The sequence below is a fragment of the Prenolepis imparis genome, unplaced genomic scaffold, assembly GCF_030444845.1.
Source record: "Prenolepis imparis isolate NDT839.2.m4 unplaced genomic scaffold, iyPreImpa1.0 SCAF_13, whole genome shotgun sequence".
Taxonomy (NCBI): domain Eukaryota; kingdom Metazoa; phylum Arthropoda; class Insecta; order Hymenoptera; family Formicidae; genus Prenolepis; species Prenolepis imparis.
The window spans coordinates 7,295,237-7,312,277 of record NW_028141171.1 but is presented as its reverse complement, the minus strand read 5'-3'; the positions used below and the strand labels follow the sequence as shown (position 1 = coordinate 7,312,277).

General features: G+C 34.6%; 1 long non-coding RNA gene across 1 annotated transcript in view; it reads right to left on the bottom strand.

The window, feature by feature from the left end:
* Positions 1-13,864, bottom strand: part of LOC145944850 (uncharacterized) — a 55,283-nt gene extending 41,419 nt beyond the window's left edge. Inside the window, exons 1-2 of the long non-coding RNA XR_014426754.1 lie at positions 13,669-13,864; positions 13,541-13,582 (exon numbers count right to left, since the gene is read on the bottom strand). This is a non-coding gene — a long non-coding RNA (uncharacterized LOC145944850). The remainder of the gene's footprint in view (positions 1-13,540; positions 13,583-13,668) is intronic.
* Positions 13,865-17,041: the final 3,177 nt, after the last annotated feature.

Below are 17,041 nucleotides of genomic sequence, written 5' to 3'. Positions count from 1 at the left end.
GACGTTTCGGTAATACATCTTATTTATCTCGCCGCGCCACGGACATATTCCCGTGCTAAGGTTCTGACACGCGCGAGTGGATGTGGTGCACAGTTCCTCGAGGATTTATCATGAGAACACCTCCACTTGCGTTTCCGCGTACTCTGCACAATGAGTGACTAAGGCCTAACAAAAAAAAAGATTAAGAGAGAGAGACGGAGAGAGACACAATGCGTGCGTGCACAGCACTCACATACATCGAGCACAGGCATTCAATACGTACGTACACACACATACACAGAGAGTTACACACACGTTTATATTAGCATACAGAAATATAGCTATAACACATACGACAGAAATATATATATTATATATAAACAAATATATACTAATAGTATTTAATACACTAATAATCTATAATTTTTACGTATGTTATGTGATGTCATTGTCTACTAGTTATTATCTAACGATATCTTCCCCCGTGTGAATATCCCTCAATGTCCCATGACGTCCACCAGTGCTCCCCCGATTATTCTCCCAATTACCCGTCCTGAAGAGACCCCGTCACTACACATAATCTGTACTATGTTTTCTCTCGGCTCTCCTAGATAAAGCCGGTGCGTCTTCAATACGGAATTACAAAGCAATAAAGTAAATGAAGCTATTTAAGAGGTACGCGAGGCGTGTGAATGGGAAGGACAAGAAGAAAAAAAAAAAAGGTCCCCTTTATGAGAGTGAATGATACGTACATAATCGTCGCTCGCTCGATGGCGATTGCGCGTGGAATTTCTCGTATCTTCTTCTTTCTCGCTATCCCCCGATCATCACATTCTCATTTCTTTCTCTTACTCTCTTCCTTTTCCTCGCGACAGCGAAAAATTTAATCACTTCTGTCGAGCGTTTTTCCTATATCCAGCATTCAGCCTTTTCTTTCCAAACCTATTTTTCTGTAGGAAAGAATGATCAACGTGACAGATATTTTCATTCTTCAAAAATTATCGTTAAATATCTTGCGCAATAAATTAATCATAATGAGCAATTTTGCATACAGTTGCGCTGAAACGTTGCTGAAAAATTGTGCACTTGATTGTCTGCACATAGTGCGGAGAGGAATTATTAGAGTTCTCTCAAAGAGATTAGTCAAAGTTCAATCGCAACTCTGAATCAGATAACGATTGCTTTTCTTACCGTATGCATTTGTTGCATCATATATAAATTTAATTTTTTTTCTTTAATGCTTTTCTTCACATTTTGTTTCCTTTTCGAACGTGGTGATAAAGAGCCAAACGCGGCACTTATGATAAAAAATCATACTTGAAATAGATCGAGAGAGAGGGGGAGAGAAAGAGAGAGAAGTAAATTGCCCATTACTCGGCAGAAAATCCTTTTTTTTCTACGTAACATTATTTCAAGCTTCCTCCTTTGCATGTATAATGCGATATATAGACTGGATCAAGATTATGATATATCGCCGCAATATTTTTATAATTTATCGGAAATTGTATATTAGAGAGAGAGAGAGAGTATGTAACGTATATATGTATATTATATATATAACGTACATATATATATTTATGAGATATGCCGTAAGGCGAGCATGGCAGTGAATATTTTGTAAAATTTCTTAATGGTCGAAAGATTTGCAAGAGATTTAAGAGTACTTAAGAAGTACTTCATATTTAAAGAATTACATAAAAAATTGCATAAAATTGCATATCCTGCCTGTAATAACGTATATGTGTTATAATTTGAACGATTGTGTCATATATCGATGATATATTTATATATTGCTTTATGTATATGTAGGATACGTACATATATATATATATATATATATATATATATATTGAAAAGAAAATATATATTATCTTCTACAATACGGTGTGTAAAATTATTTTCTTTTTCTTTCGTTATGCCGATTAATCGACGCAATATATTTCTCTCAATTGAATGCAATTAGTTTATACTTTTTAATTTCATTTATATTCACGTATATATTAATTAAATTACAATTTGAATTTTCTTTATAATTTGATTTATAAGTTTTTCATTAGCACATTCATTAATCTTATTTCACAGCGTTTTTCTTTCATCATTGTTCATTTCCGATCTTTCATGTTCTCGTCCAATTCTCATATATCAGCACACGTACATTACACGAAAATCTCGTGAAAAGACCCTCTCTAAATGACTGAGTCAATTTTCCTAGCGCATGAGATTCGAGATCGGGAAGAGAGCGAGAAACTCTAGTACGCAAAAAAAGGAAAAGACAAAAAAAAAGAAATTAAGAGAAAGAATATCGCGAAATACGGAACGACGACACGCGCAATTAAAAAAAAATATTATATACGTATATTTCTCTAAAGATTAATAATAGAATGTTAACGCAAAAGACTATCTACGTAATGTGAGTACGGACAAAAGGAGGAAGGAAAATGAATATAAAAGAGAGAGAGACTTTAAGAAATTAATGATATTTAAAACAAAAAAGAGAAAAATGAAAAGAAAAAAAAAGAGGAACAGATCATATATCTAGTTTTCGATGATATTTCGTAGCGGGTCCGCGATACTACGAGAGCGAGTTCTGTAAGTTATCGAGAGATCATCAGGAAATGGTATATCGATATTGATGCGCATTTTTTGAAAATATACACAAACGCGAAATGCACGTCGTGGAAAGTTCGACTTCTCGGCGTCGCAACGACTGATACAACGAGAAGAGAGGAGAGGCAAAAAAAAAAAAAAAATACGCGAAAATCAAGAATGAGAAAGATGTATGGAGAAATCACTCTCGTGAGGTCCCGCGCCGACCCTCCCCCCCAATTTGTTCGTTCCACCTCGTTAAATATATATATATATATATACATATTATATACGCGACTTTAGAAATATATATTGTAATCGATAATCTAATATATACATATATATTTTTTTGAATTGTGTCAGTTCCTGAACGGCCGAAGATCGAGATCTCCGCTGGCCTAGTAGGTAGATCTTACTCGACGAAATCCCTTTTCGGTTTTCCCCTCCTTCCATCCTCGCATTATATCGCCCCCCCCTCCCCCGTATATTTCAATTCGTCATTCATTCGTCACACTTTAATCGGAACGCTATCACTTAAGAGCATATTAATCGAATCCCTGGTATCGGTTGGGATATTCTCGACACGCGCGCCGGACATTCCAAGCGGAAGGGCTCGTCTAATAAAATCGGCAAGTTTCGAGTATAACTTACTTTTTGGTATGATGAAACAGACTCGCGCCGAGAGACGCGCGTGATTTTCGGATTGCTTTGACGAAGAGGAGTTTAAGAGATATACGAACTTTGGAAAAGAAAATCGAATATACACACTATTGCTCACACTTAGCTCTATATCGATTAATTCGAGCTTGAGCACCTCCAAGCAACCCCCTCTCGATTGGCCGAGGGTGCTCAATCGCGAGTTTTCGCTTCCTTTTTACGTTAAATTTATTCTCTTTCGATCTCTCCCGGCTCTTTGAATCAAGAATTAAGAGAAAAGCGAAGAAGGAAAGAAATGAAGGAAAAGCGCGCGAAATAGAATCGGCAACAACTGAAAGAGAGAAAGATAGAAAGGGAGAGATGAAAGAGCCGTGTGAGAGAATCGAAAAAAATAAAGATTGAGAAGAATAAACGTCACAAAAAAATCGGTGCCAAACTCTTTTTACTGTTAACGAGAGGCAACTGAAAAATGTATCCTAAATCACGCAACGCGCGATTTGTCATGCTCAAAAAACGAGAGAAGAAAGATCGAAGACGCACACGCTCAGGATGTTAATCGTACGTCTGAGAGAAATGGATTTATAAGTAAAAAAAATACAAGTGTTCGGTGTGTGTGTGTATAAACGATAATTATAAATATCCCAATAAGCCAATATATTAATCTCTATGTAAAAAGAGACGTAAGTGTGGAGAGAGAACGCGCATAAAAAAAAAAAGAAAAATCCACCGTTTCTGCGCGATATGGGAAGGAATACGGAGGGTACCGTTTTGCCGACAGATATCCTTGCGTAATAATATGTAATAAAGAGCGTAGAGAGAAAAAGAACGCTCCCCCTTACTCCAGCTTTTAGCGAAGGCGCGCAGCCGAGGCGTAGACTGATAATCATTTTCACGAATTAAATCGACGTTCGTGTTTTAAGGGCAACGAGATTAAATTACTAAAATATAAAAAAATGTCGCCGATGACTGGATATTTTTATCAAATTTTGATATTGTAATAAAAGAGAGAAAGAGAGAGAGAGAGAGATAAGCACGGCACGAGAGAAGAACACGGTTCCTCCAATTCTAATCCCCTCTCAAACGATTGCACATTTAAAATCCATTCACCCAAACGATCACCTCTTCGATCCTCATTAACGCGAACGCTTTTCTCATCTTTGATACGCCATAATGCCACCAGCGAAAATGCGATATCTTGAATTCAGCAATATGTACATCCTCTCTCCGCCCTCCCATCCTCCATCCTCTTGTAAAATCCTCGATATCCGTATCGACGTTTTATCGCGCATTTGTATATCATTGCGCGCGAATATTTTCGACGAGATCGCTCGTGTACTTTCAGCGATAATCTGTTTCTCTCAGCTCTGTGCGACCGACTGAAATATATACACATATATATATGTATAAATATATATATTTACATATTATATATATAATTATATATATATATATATATATATATAGTTCGGCGCGTGCGGCTGATCGCACGATTGCGATGAACGAACGTACCCTCGGTACCGAGTCAGTACCTGGACTCTCACGATCGCACCTTATCGCGGAAATCGTTTTGACGAATTTCTACGAGTGTATTTATTACCGCATAATAAAATATCTTTGACTTGGAGAGAGAAACGAGACTATTGTCGGTACAAGGAAACAAGTCCAATGCAAATATACAGTATTATAAAGAGAGAGAGGAAAAAAATAGCTAAAAAATCTTCCGTACAAAATGTTGAAAATTTCATAAAATTAATAGATATATAAAAAACAAATGCCTGTCTTTATAGCCATTTTATAAATGTTGTATAAATACGTTGTATAAAATTTATAAAGAGTCTAAAAGAGAGTAAAAGGAGGATTCCTTTTAATTTCCAGATTATCTCGTACGTCTCGTTTCCCTCTTCAAGATCAATTCTCGATCCTGTAAAATTGGACAGGCTCACAGTGGCTTCTTTCTCCCCAGATGTTTTTTGGAAGAGAAGGAAAGACGAAAGAAAAATGTCTCTCTTATCACGGGGATATACTCGAATACACGATCCCTCGATTATAATACGCACGTTCGGTCCCGTTCGGGTACGTTCTGTTCTTCTTATAAATCAATCTTAAGCGCTCATCCGAATCTCTCATCCCGATGCGTATCGATGCATCGGCGATGGCGACTGCGGCGACTACGATGATAATATTGACTATCCGATGGGCACGTGCCGTGACCTTTGAACGCCGTCGACACGTGGCAGTCAACGAGCGACCAACGATGCACGTCTCGTCCAGATGCGAGTGCACTTACCGCACCCTCCGATGCACCTGCCCTGCCCATCGAGCGCGAGGGCAGGATTGCGCGGGTCAGGACTTTCGTTGTAGTCGTCGTCGTCGTCCTCGTCATCGTGGTTGTCGTCGTCATTGTCGACGATGCACACGCGTAACGAGCGTTCGCGGATCGTCGAACCGAGAGGAGAGATTGCTCGTGTCGAATATACGATGTGCATTCAACCCGATCGCTCTGTTCTTCGATATCTATCATGTAACAGTTTGATTGAAAAATGATGCTCAAAATATTTCCCTTTTGCGACGCGTATCTTCGACCATCGGTCAAACATCTCCGCTCGGTCCAGATCGCATCCTCATAATTCCTTCGGTGTTTTATATATCTGTCTGTTTGTTCGTCTGCCTGTCTGTCTGTCTGTCTGTTTGTCTGTAAAAGTGTTAAAGACTGTACCGCAAATGTGTTTTAGGCGGTTTAAACGTGTTTTCTTAAGTAAGAGAGGGCTGTAAGAGTTTCGTCCTCGAACATGAGCGTGCGTCTCCGCACACGAATATTTCACCGCTCGAGGGGTTGGGGTGAGAGAGTGGACACGGTGAACTGAACAAAAAATTCGGGCCGGTTTTCACATCGCGAGTTTATATTCACGAGAAATCTATTTTTGCAATATTATCACCATTGTATAAGACATCTCGACTGGAGGGAGCAATCCGTGATCCACTCGCGTAAGCGTCCACGCTTCTTTTTTTTTTTTTCTTCGTGGCCTCGAGCGGTCTAAACGTGTGTATGAGTTTGCGACAGGCCTAGATTAGTGTCTTTTCTAGTTGAATCGTTGATTCTTGTTGACATTCGAGAGAGTCGGAAGTGAAGAGAATCAATGGGAAAATTTACCGCGATGAAATTCGACGAGTGGAAGTTGTAATTGGCGGTTTTATTTCTTAGCGAAACGTTTAGATCTTCAGTTTTTTGTAAAATGTGGAAGAGAGAAAGGAAAAAATGAGATTTGTGCCAATCATCGCGCGATAAGTCAGCGATGACGGACATTCCTTTCTCGACAAGAGAGAGAGAAAAAAAAGAGGCAGGAGACGGTAGCGCAAATCGCTCAAGCGCGGTAGAAAATCCGCGAGATATCCGGTGTCGCGGATTTTCTTAATCCGGGCCTGTCTGCAGAGAATACGTGCTGCGCGAATCGTGCGAGTGTAGGGGCAGGTCAGGACCAGTAAAAGCGTCAGTGCCCTTCTATCGATCACTTCCGCGGGAGTCCTCTCGTACTCGTTAGAGGCGACCATCTCTCTCTTCCTCGTCAAAGAGTGGTGGTCCCCCTTTTGCGCTTATAGAAAAGGATGATCAAAGCCGGGATTATGCGCCGAGAAAAAGTACGCTTGAATTAATCTGAATAATTATCTCGCGTTATACCGAGACGCGGTCGTCGTCGAGCCGATTTGAACGCTTGCCTTTCTTAACTTTCGATTCCGCCAGCGCATAGGAAGCGCGTCATCGTGTATGCTATGCGCGTTTGCTTCTTTATTTATTTATTTATTTTTTTTTCGCTTCCTCGCTTACCCGAGATTACACCCTGCCTCGTAACTCGCGCTATTCGCATCGGATTTGCATCGGCATTGCATTCTCGAGAGACGATACGTCGAGTCAAACGTGTTCCAGGAGACGGTTAGTCGTTCGACCGTGCCGTCGCTAAAGAAAAATTGTTATTTAAGCAAAAGTACGTGTGCGTGATTGTGCGTATGTGTGTGATTGTACGTGTCTGTGTGAAAGAGAGAGCGAGAGAGAGAAGAGGAGAAATAGAGATATGTATATGATACCGAATGGGTAGCAGGGATGCGCGATGAGCTTAAGTATAATACGTACGCGAAACACTCGGCACTCGATATGTGTATTGTGCATCCTAACGAACATCAGATATACTATACATATGCGAATGATAAGGGAGAGAAAGGGAAATAATGCGGTTAATCCCAATCTATCAGGGTTTCACATATATATTTAATGATATGAAAGAAGATAAATTAAATAAAAATGGATGAATTATATATATAGATATATAAATATATGAAATATATATATAAAAATAAATATGAAAATATATATATACATACATACACTTACATCTATATATGTATATATATTATAAAATACATTATATTAATAAATAATATCACATTTAACATGTTTGTCTCATCATTCATCTTCTACATCTTTCCCAAAAGAATCCTTTTGCAATTTTTATATATTAAGTATATTTTTTAAATATTTCTCTTTATATATATTTTTTTATCTAATTAAATATTTTATTTTTCTAGTTTATTTTACTTTTCTTAAATAAGAAAATCTTTTCTATAAAGTAGGAAAGAAAAATTAATGTTTAGAAGCATGTTTGTCTGATCTAAGATGTCTTCGACTACTATGAAAATGTTGATTCAAGAGAACCAGACAGCCACATTTCAGAAAGTGCTGAAAGCACGCAATTTCTACGAACGGTGGAGAATCACTGCCAGGGGTGCAACAAACTCAGTCTACGAGGGGTCGAAGCACTCGATACGCCGGTTCATTTCCCGGCTGGGTTGAGAATCGCTGGCCCGGCTTGCTCGGTGCAACAAACGACGGCCAGACAGCGGGGGTTGCGGAACGATTTGGGGTGACGGGGAAGGGGATGAAAACGGGACGATTGAAGGAACCGCTCGCTCGCGCGGGGGTAGCTTTCGAGAGGGAGAGACGAATCTCCGTCTCTCTCTCCGTCTGCGCGCGTTTCGTACCCCTAGCTTTTTCCTTCCTTCTGCATCTTTCCGCCTCTCCCTCCCTCGATGTGCGTTTGTGTATGCGTTCCCGTCGGCGCGAATCTCTGTCTGGTCTGGCAGCAGAGGTTTCGTCGTCATGACGACGAACCCAGGAAACCCAGCCGCTCTCTCACACCCCCTTTGGCTCTCTCGCAATTCTCTTTCCATTCGCTCTCCTCTCTCTTTCTCTTTCCCTCTTACACACATCCGTGTATATGTGTTTAATATTATCCTCGTCCATCTGCACATCGGTGCAATTCTCTCTCTGGCCCGTTTGCACAAAAACATTCTTTCTCGTTTCTCTCTCTCTCTCTCTCCCTTTCTTCATTCTGCAGCCACGCCAATTCCCGCCTGCGGCTTCTACGTGCCCTACACATTTACCACGTGCACGCCGAGTACGTATGTATGCGCGACTCTGCAGACTCTGCCGCCCGGTTCATCCACCTCCTCGGTTCTGTCCCTGGTGCTGCACGCCGCCATCCCCCGTCTGCGAGGGTGGAGGCCCCGGTTCTACCACGCTAAGCGCGATCCCCGTGCCGGCCGGAGAATTCCGGAAACGAGGAAGAGAACTTGACTCGACAATTTCGAGAGAAAATTGAGGATACAAAGCAGCGAAATGAAGATACACCGTCTTGCGAAAATTTTATTCCCTCGTATATAGTCTACCGATTAATTCTTATCCCTTAAGGAATCTACGTCGATCGATCCTAGCTTTTACGTGCAAAGGGTATAGCATCCTTTCATAGAAAAAAAAACCGCGAAAAATATGACCTATACCGTAATCTATAGATTCTATTGTTTCATAACCACTGATGAGTGTAGAGATCATTTTGTCTATGGTAACAAATTCGAGCTCATTGGGATTACGGAGTTGCAATTTATAATCTGTGGTTTCAGCCGCATGTTTACGTACAGTCACTGATCTTCATGGTAACGGCGGTGCGCCGCGTATTGTTTTCGATTTCTGTCTTGTTGTTTATCTCGAAAAACTTTGGTATTGTTCGCTTATAACTGTCCTACGATAACTCGATTCTTTCCTGTCTTTTTCCTCTTCCGCCTCTTTCTCTCTCCTTCGTTCAATTCATTCGCCCCGCTTCCTCCAGCATCCGCGTTTCAGCCCTCTCTATTTTTCGCGTCTTCTTCCCTCCGGCACGGTACACGTTGAAAAGAGGGTGGCCGCTCCATTTTGCGGATCCGCACCGAGAACCGCAGTCGTTCCGGCGGGATATGGGGAAAGGGTGAACGAGGTGCCTCGTTCTACCCCACGGGCCCTGCGGGGCCAAAATTGCTCAGGTACAGAGTTGATTACGCGAGAGTGGCAATTTTGATTCGTAAATGGGGAGGCCTTTTAGGAGACGCTTTCTGGAATAACATGTTTCTTCGCTATCTATACCTTGAAAATTAGATTAGATAATGATAATAATGGAGCCATTTTTATGTGCAAAATATATCTAATTTTAATACAAAATAAATTTGAGAAATATTGAGAATATAGACAAGAGAAATCAAAATCCACTCTAGGTGATATATAATTTGCGACAAAATTTAGGACAGAGTTCTATTCATAATTTTATCATTGTGTGCAGAAAATCTTTTTATGTGGAAAGATGTAAAATAGATCGTTTAAAACAATCTTAAATATATTGAAGACGGGTGGACAATAACTCGGAATCACGTTACATAAACTGATCATATTTACAGTTGTATAAATGAATAAAATAATAAATAAAGTTTGATCATTTTGTTTCCATTTGCAACGAATTTCTTTCAAGATCATGTCTTTCTTTGTATCAACTTGCAATATCGATTAGTGAATTAGTGGTAATTTCTATGCGAACGACCGGACGGTTTGCTCGTAAATATCACGGTCGTCCACGGAGAGGGTGCTCCAACGAAGAGACGAAGAGACGAAGAGAACGGACGGCGGGGGTGAAGAAGGGAGTGGTAATAGAGAGCGCAGAGGCCGAGAGGAGAGAGAATGCGCGACGTCGTTTCAACCCTCTGCAGCGAGGCCTCGTGAATTATTTCGCCTTCTCCCTCCTCTTCCCTTCCCATCCTTTTCGACGTTAGCAGTTCAGGTGTATTTGGGATTAATTAACGCGTACACGCACACGCGTGATCCGATCGACAGAGGGGAGGATGTTGGGAAGGGAACGCTAATTGCAGATACGAATTTTTCGACGCGGATTTCCGTTCAGGATAATCGTCACTCTTCGCCTCGTTTTCACAATTAATTGCGTATACGCAACGAAACCTTTTCCTTCCTTTCTTTCCTTCGTTGAGAATTCACCGCTGAGTTTACAAATCAAGGGGTGGATTGGTATTTTTTTTTTTGCTAAATTCGCAGAAGTGCCTCCTCCTTCGTAATATATAAATATAAGTCGTAAAATAGAAACTTCCATATTTCAATTGCGATTCGAAGCATGAAGAATTTTAGAAAATCGAAAAATCGATAGTTCCATAACATTCTGATCTCTTCAAAAATAAAACTTTAAATTACTATATTTTTGATCTTACTAAATAACTTCTCGTAATTTAAATTCGTAGTATTTATCAGTGTCAGTACTACAATTATTTGCATCATTTGCTGGTCGTTTAAATTACACATTGTTTAAATTACACGCATTTAAACTTTCGCTAAATTTCTATATTAACGTCATCTGATTTACTTCAAAATTTATAGGAAGCTTCTTTTTGATCTACAATCAAGATATATAATGTTTCCAAGCCGGACAAACAATATGTTGTTTTTGGGAAAAATAGTCAAGTGGCATTTTTTCTTAAAGACAACATACTGGTTGACCGGCTTAAAAACATTATATATCTTAATTGAAGATCAAAAAGAAGCTTCCTGTAAATTTTGAAGCAAATCAGAAGTGATGAAGTTAATATAGAAATTTACTTCAAAATATATTAACAAAGCGTTAAATTGCTAATTAAATTTTAAAATAATACTATGTTAAAAATATTAAAATAGTAATATGTTGTAAATAATATGTTATGATGTTTTATCTGCGATTAATATTCTTTGACAGAAATCAGCTGATAACTGTCAAAAATTATAATCGAATTTAAAGAATTATAACATATTATTTAAAACATATTATTATTTTAATTCTTATAATATATATATTATTTTAAAATTTAATTAGCAAACTAACGCTTTAATCAGCCGATTTCTGTCAAAAATATTAATAAAGCGTTAATTTGCCAATTATAAATTTTAAAATAATAATAAGTTATAATATTTATAATAGTCATACGTTGCAAATAATATGTTATAATGCCTTATTTATGATTAATATTGTTTTACAGAAATCAGCTGATCAACTGTCAAAAATATTAATCGCAGATAAGACATTATAACATATTATTGAAAACATATTACTATTTTAAATTTTATAACCTATTATAATTTTAAAATTTAATTAGCAATAAATTAATTTTATTAAGATTTATTAAGATTTATTAAGATTTATTAAGATTTTTTGACAGAAATCAGCTGATTAAAGCGTTAATTTGTTAATTAATTTTTAAAATAAAAAATAATTAAAATTTAAAATAATAATACGTTTTAAATAATATCACATAATTCTTTAAACTTGATTAATACTTTTTGACAGATATCAGGTGATATTCAACATATTATTTATAACATTATTATTTTAATTTTTATATATTTTATTTTAAAATTTAATTAACGCTTTAATCAGCAGATTTTTGTCAAAAAATATTGATCAAGTTTAAACAAATTTGATATAAAAATATCATTCTTTTTTATACAAAATCAAGGAATGGCACGCTCATAGCACGCGCTTGTACTATTATATAGTTATGTAAAAAAAGAGTAAAATTTCCCATAAAACATCAATGTATACGCCGCTGTAAGTCTACTGCATTATATAGTAAATTCCTTCGGTTCTATTTGTTTTTCTTTTCGGAACATATAATTTCGAAATATACATATCAAGAAGAATATGTACAGGAGTTTTGTCACAAAGAGACAAAATGTTTGTGTTTCATAATATATGGATTTCGAGATTGCACATATTGAGCTATTTCTATAGTTGCTTAATTGCTTACTTAAATACTTGTTCTGTCCACATAATTAAAAAAATTAATGCGCAAGTATAATATAATGCGAACTAGTTCTATAATGCGAAATAGTTCAGTTTTGTATGCAAGTTAAATTTTCAATTAAGAATATTATGTTTCAAATTTATTTTTTATTTATCTTGTTTCTAAAATCAACTTTTTGTTAACTAACTGCGTGCGATCAAGCTATCAATAACAGTTTCATATTGATATAGAAATTGATCGAATAAACATTATAAATTATAAAACATTTGTAATATATCGTAAAAGTATGAATTAAAATAATGAATTGTGTGTTCAATAGTTTCAATAGTTTAGTGACGAAAAATCGACATTACTTTATTTTCGCTACTCCGAGATCAAGCAACTATCCCTTTCTAAAAAAGGCAAGTCAATTCTCACAAGTATTGTTGCCTCTTCTCCGCGATGCTGATTGGCTGCCTCGATTCGCGTTGTGCGTTATATTCGTAGCATCGAGAGACTGTCATCGCGAGGGTTAGCAGTTTGACAGTTTGTTCAAAATAAAATTAAATACAATAATATAATGTTTTAAATAATATTTTATAAAACTTTAAACTCGATTAATATTTTTGAGTTATCAGCTGATTTCTGTCAAAAAATATTAATCGCGCATACAATATATTTACAACATATTACTATTTTAATTTTTTACCATATTATTATTTTAAAATTTAATTAGCAAATTAACGCTTTATTAATATTTTTGACAGAAATCAGCTGATAACTATCAAAAATATTAATTGAGTTTAAAGTATATTGTAACATATTATTTAAAACATATTATTTTATTTTATTTTGAACAAACTGTTAAACTACTAACCCTCGCGCGATGACAGTCTCTCGATGCGACGAATATAACGCATAATGCGAATCGAAACAGTTAACCAGCATCGGAAAAGATGCAACAATACTTGCAAGAATCGACTTAACGTGTCTTTTTTAGAAAAGGATGTTATAATATTTTTAATTCGATTAATATTTTTGACAATTATCAGAGCTGATTTTTGTCAAAAAATATTAATCGGCAGATAAGATATTATAACATATTATTTAAAACATATGTTATTATTTTAATATTTTCAACATATTATATATACCCCCCTACATTACCGCTATAAAAATATTATAAAATAAACAATTTCTCACTCACCGATACGTGCAATAGCGGAGTTGTAGTACACAGCACATTGATCTGAAAACAAAATATTCAAATTATGTTATGTGTGTGTCGAATATTTCATAAACAATGCAGTTTAGAAAAAATGTTTTTTTACATACCTCACAGTTGCCCCGATGTCGCCCGATGCCTCCCCGGGCCTCCTCCTCCTCTCTTGGTCCATGGTAGCACTCACGACACTCGCGAAAACACGAATAATTACGATCGCCCGACACTTTACACGGCACTCCCGACGCGCGAAACTTTACACGGCACTCCCGACACGACGCGTGAATCGCACTGTGTATCGCAATGCTATCTGTAACAAATAAAATACATACATATATTAGAATAATCTTATTATTTCGCATTATAACACACACAATATAAATATGTAAGCTAGAATTAACGATATATATATCCACGGATCGCAACACATTCGCGCGCGCGAAAACAGTTGGGTTATGTTGGCAAGAGATTTTGCATCGAATTTTTCGCGAAATATGCATTTCGAACAATTACGACTACATATTAACGTTGAAATTATGATATGCGATTGATAAATATTACAATACAAAGGTGAGAAATGGTTTCTAACGATTATGCTTACTAATTAATCACAGCTGGACGCAGCTCGAACTAGCCTGATACTCGCGGCGTTTCGGTAATGGCCGCGGCTACAAACATCGCCAACTTCACTCTAATAACGCGCGCGCGATACTATGTACATGACTTAATATTAATAATTAATTAAAACTCGAAGGAGATTCATTCGAAAAGATATATAGCTTTAGAAAGAAAAAATATTAATCGAGAATAAGGTATTGTAACATATTATTTACAACATATTACTATTTTATAACTTTTACTATATTATTATTTTAAAATTTAATTAGCAAATTATAACATAAACAATATAAATATAAATAGGTAAGCTAGAATATTTAATTAGCAAATTTTATTAATATTTTTTGACAGAAAAATCAGCTGATTAAGAGACATTGAGAGAGAGAGAATGTCTCTTTCTCCGCAATAATATTTTCTCTCTCGTATTCATAGAAATGTTTTCGAGATGTCTTGTGTATTTGAAGCTTGATTATTGTAAAAAATAATTAATTTGTTATATAATTAATTTGTTGTATAATAATTAATTTGGATAATTTGTCAGTGTATCTACCGAGCAATCACAACGTCTGATTAATGTCTTATATTACTACTGAAAAAAAATTAATTGAAGCTCTACATGACATATATGATTAAAGTGTCAACTGATTAAAGCGTTAATTTGCTAATTAATTTTTAAAATAATATGTTATAAAAATTAAAATAATAATGTTTTAAATAATGTTATAATATTTTTGACAGTTATCAGCTGATTTCTGTCAAAAAAATTTTAATCAAGAATAAAGTATTATAAAATATTATTTACAACATATTACTATTTTAATTTTTACCATATTATTATTTTAAAATTTAATTAGCAAATTAACGTTTTAATCAGCTGATTTTTGTGAAAAAATATTAATCAAGTTTAGAAAAACTTTATATTATTTTTTTTTAAATATTCTTTTTAATATAAAATCGAAGAATGGCGCGCGCATAGCACGCGCTTGTGTTGTTCTAGTATGTGTCATATTTAAAAAATTATGTTATTAAAGCAAATGAGCTGGGGTTATTCCAATCGTTTTAATATCTTATTTGGGCAAGAATATATGTATATTTGATTAAAAAATTAACTCCAGCTCGATTAATTAACTATTTCATATTAGCTATATGTGTCATATTTAAAAAATTATATTATTAAAGCAAATGAGCTGGGATTATTTCTTACTAAACTGCATAGTAAAATTAATCAAACATATTTAATATTTTATTGTAATAGATATTATTATTGTGATAAATATTAATCAGAGAAATTCTCATAAAATTCTTTCCATATCATATTGTCCCACGATTACCATGATTTTCAGGGTAAATTTTAAGATAAAATCCTCTGTGTTTATTACTTACAAAATATTATAATTTTAATTATAATAATATGTTGTAGATATGTAAATAATATTATACGAGTATGTTATAATATATTCTTTTAATATAAACTTATTTGTCCGCGATTAATATTTTTTGAAAAAAGCAGTTCATAACTGTCAAAAATATTAATCCAATTTAAAATATTAAAACATATATTATTATTTAATTTAGTTTAATTTTGGATAAATTGTCAAACTGCTGATCCTCGCGATGATTGTCAACAATAATTGCGGGAATCGATTTAACATGTTTTTTTTAGAAAAGGACTAGAACAACACAAGCGCGCGTTATTCTTCAATTTTATGTTAAAAAGAATGATACAGAAATCAGCTGATATAACTGTCAAAAAATATTAATCGAGTTTAAAAAGTACTATAACATTTTATTTATAACATATCATTATTTTACTTTCTATGACATATTATTTTAAAATTTAATTAACGCTTTATTAGTATTTTTTGACAGAAATCAGCTGATTAAAGCGTTAATTTGTTTGCTAATTAAATTTTAAAATAAGGATGTGTTATAAAAATTAAAATAATATGTTTTAAATAATATGTTATAATTTTCCTTAAACTCGATTAATATTTTTGACAGTTATCAGGTGCTTTCTATCAAAAAATATTAATCGCAGATAAGGCATTATAACATATTATTTACAACATATTTCCATTTAAATTTTTATAACCTATTATTTTAAAATTTAATTAGCAAATTAACGATTTATTAGTATTTTTTGATAGAAATTAGCTGATTAAAATGTTAATTTGTTAATTAAATTTTAAAAGAATAATTAGTAATAAAAATTATAAAATAATGTTTTAAATAAAATGTTATAGTATGTTTAAACTCGATTAATATCTTTTAACAGTTATTAACTGATTTCTGTGAAAAAATATTAATCGAGTTTAAAGTACTATAACATTTTATTTAAAACATATTATTACTTTATAATTTTTATTACATACTATTATTTTAAAATTTAATTAACAAATTAACGCTTTAATCAGCTGATTTCTGTCAAAAAATATTAATCAAGTTTAAACAAACTTAATATAAAAATATCATTCTTTTTATATAAAATCGAAGAATGGCGCGCGCGTATGTTGTTCTAGTTTTTATAAATTTGATATTATAAAAAAGAGCAACACTTTGAATGATTTAGTAAAAGATTTGGCTTATCAACCTTAAGGTAATACTGATAAATGTTCGAGATAAAATTGGTAACAAAATAAAAAAAAATAGCAATTAAGTGTTACTCAAAACAAAGATGCATACATCATTTTATCATATAATTTTTTAAATCTTTTTTTATATAAAGTTAACATATAATTTCTTAACTCTTTTTTCAGAATTCCGCTCTAGTTGATTTCTGGTTTTTAATCTACATATATATACGAATAATGTTATATATGTATACATGCAATTCACTCACCGATACGATGCACAGCAGCAGAGCTCTAT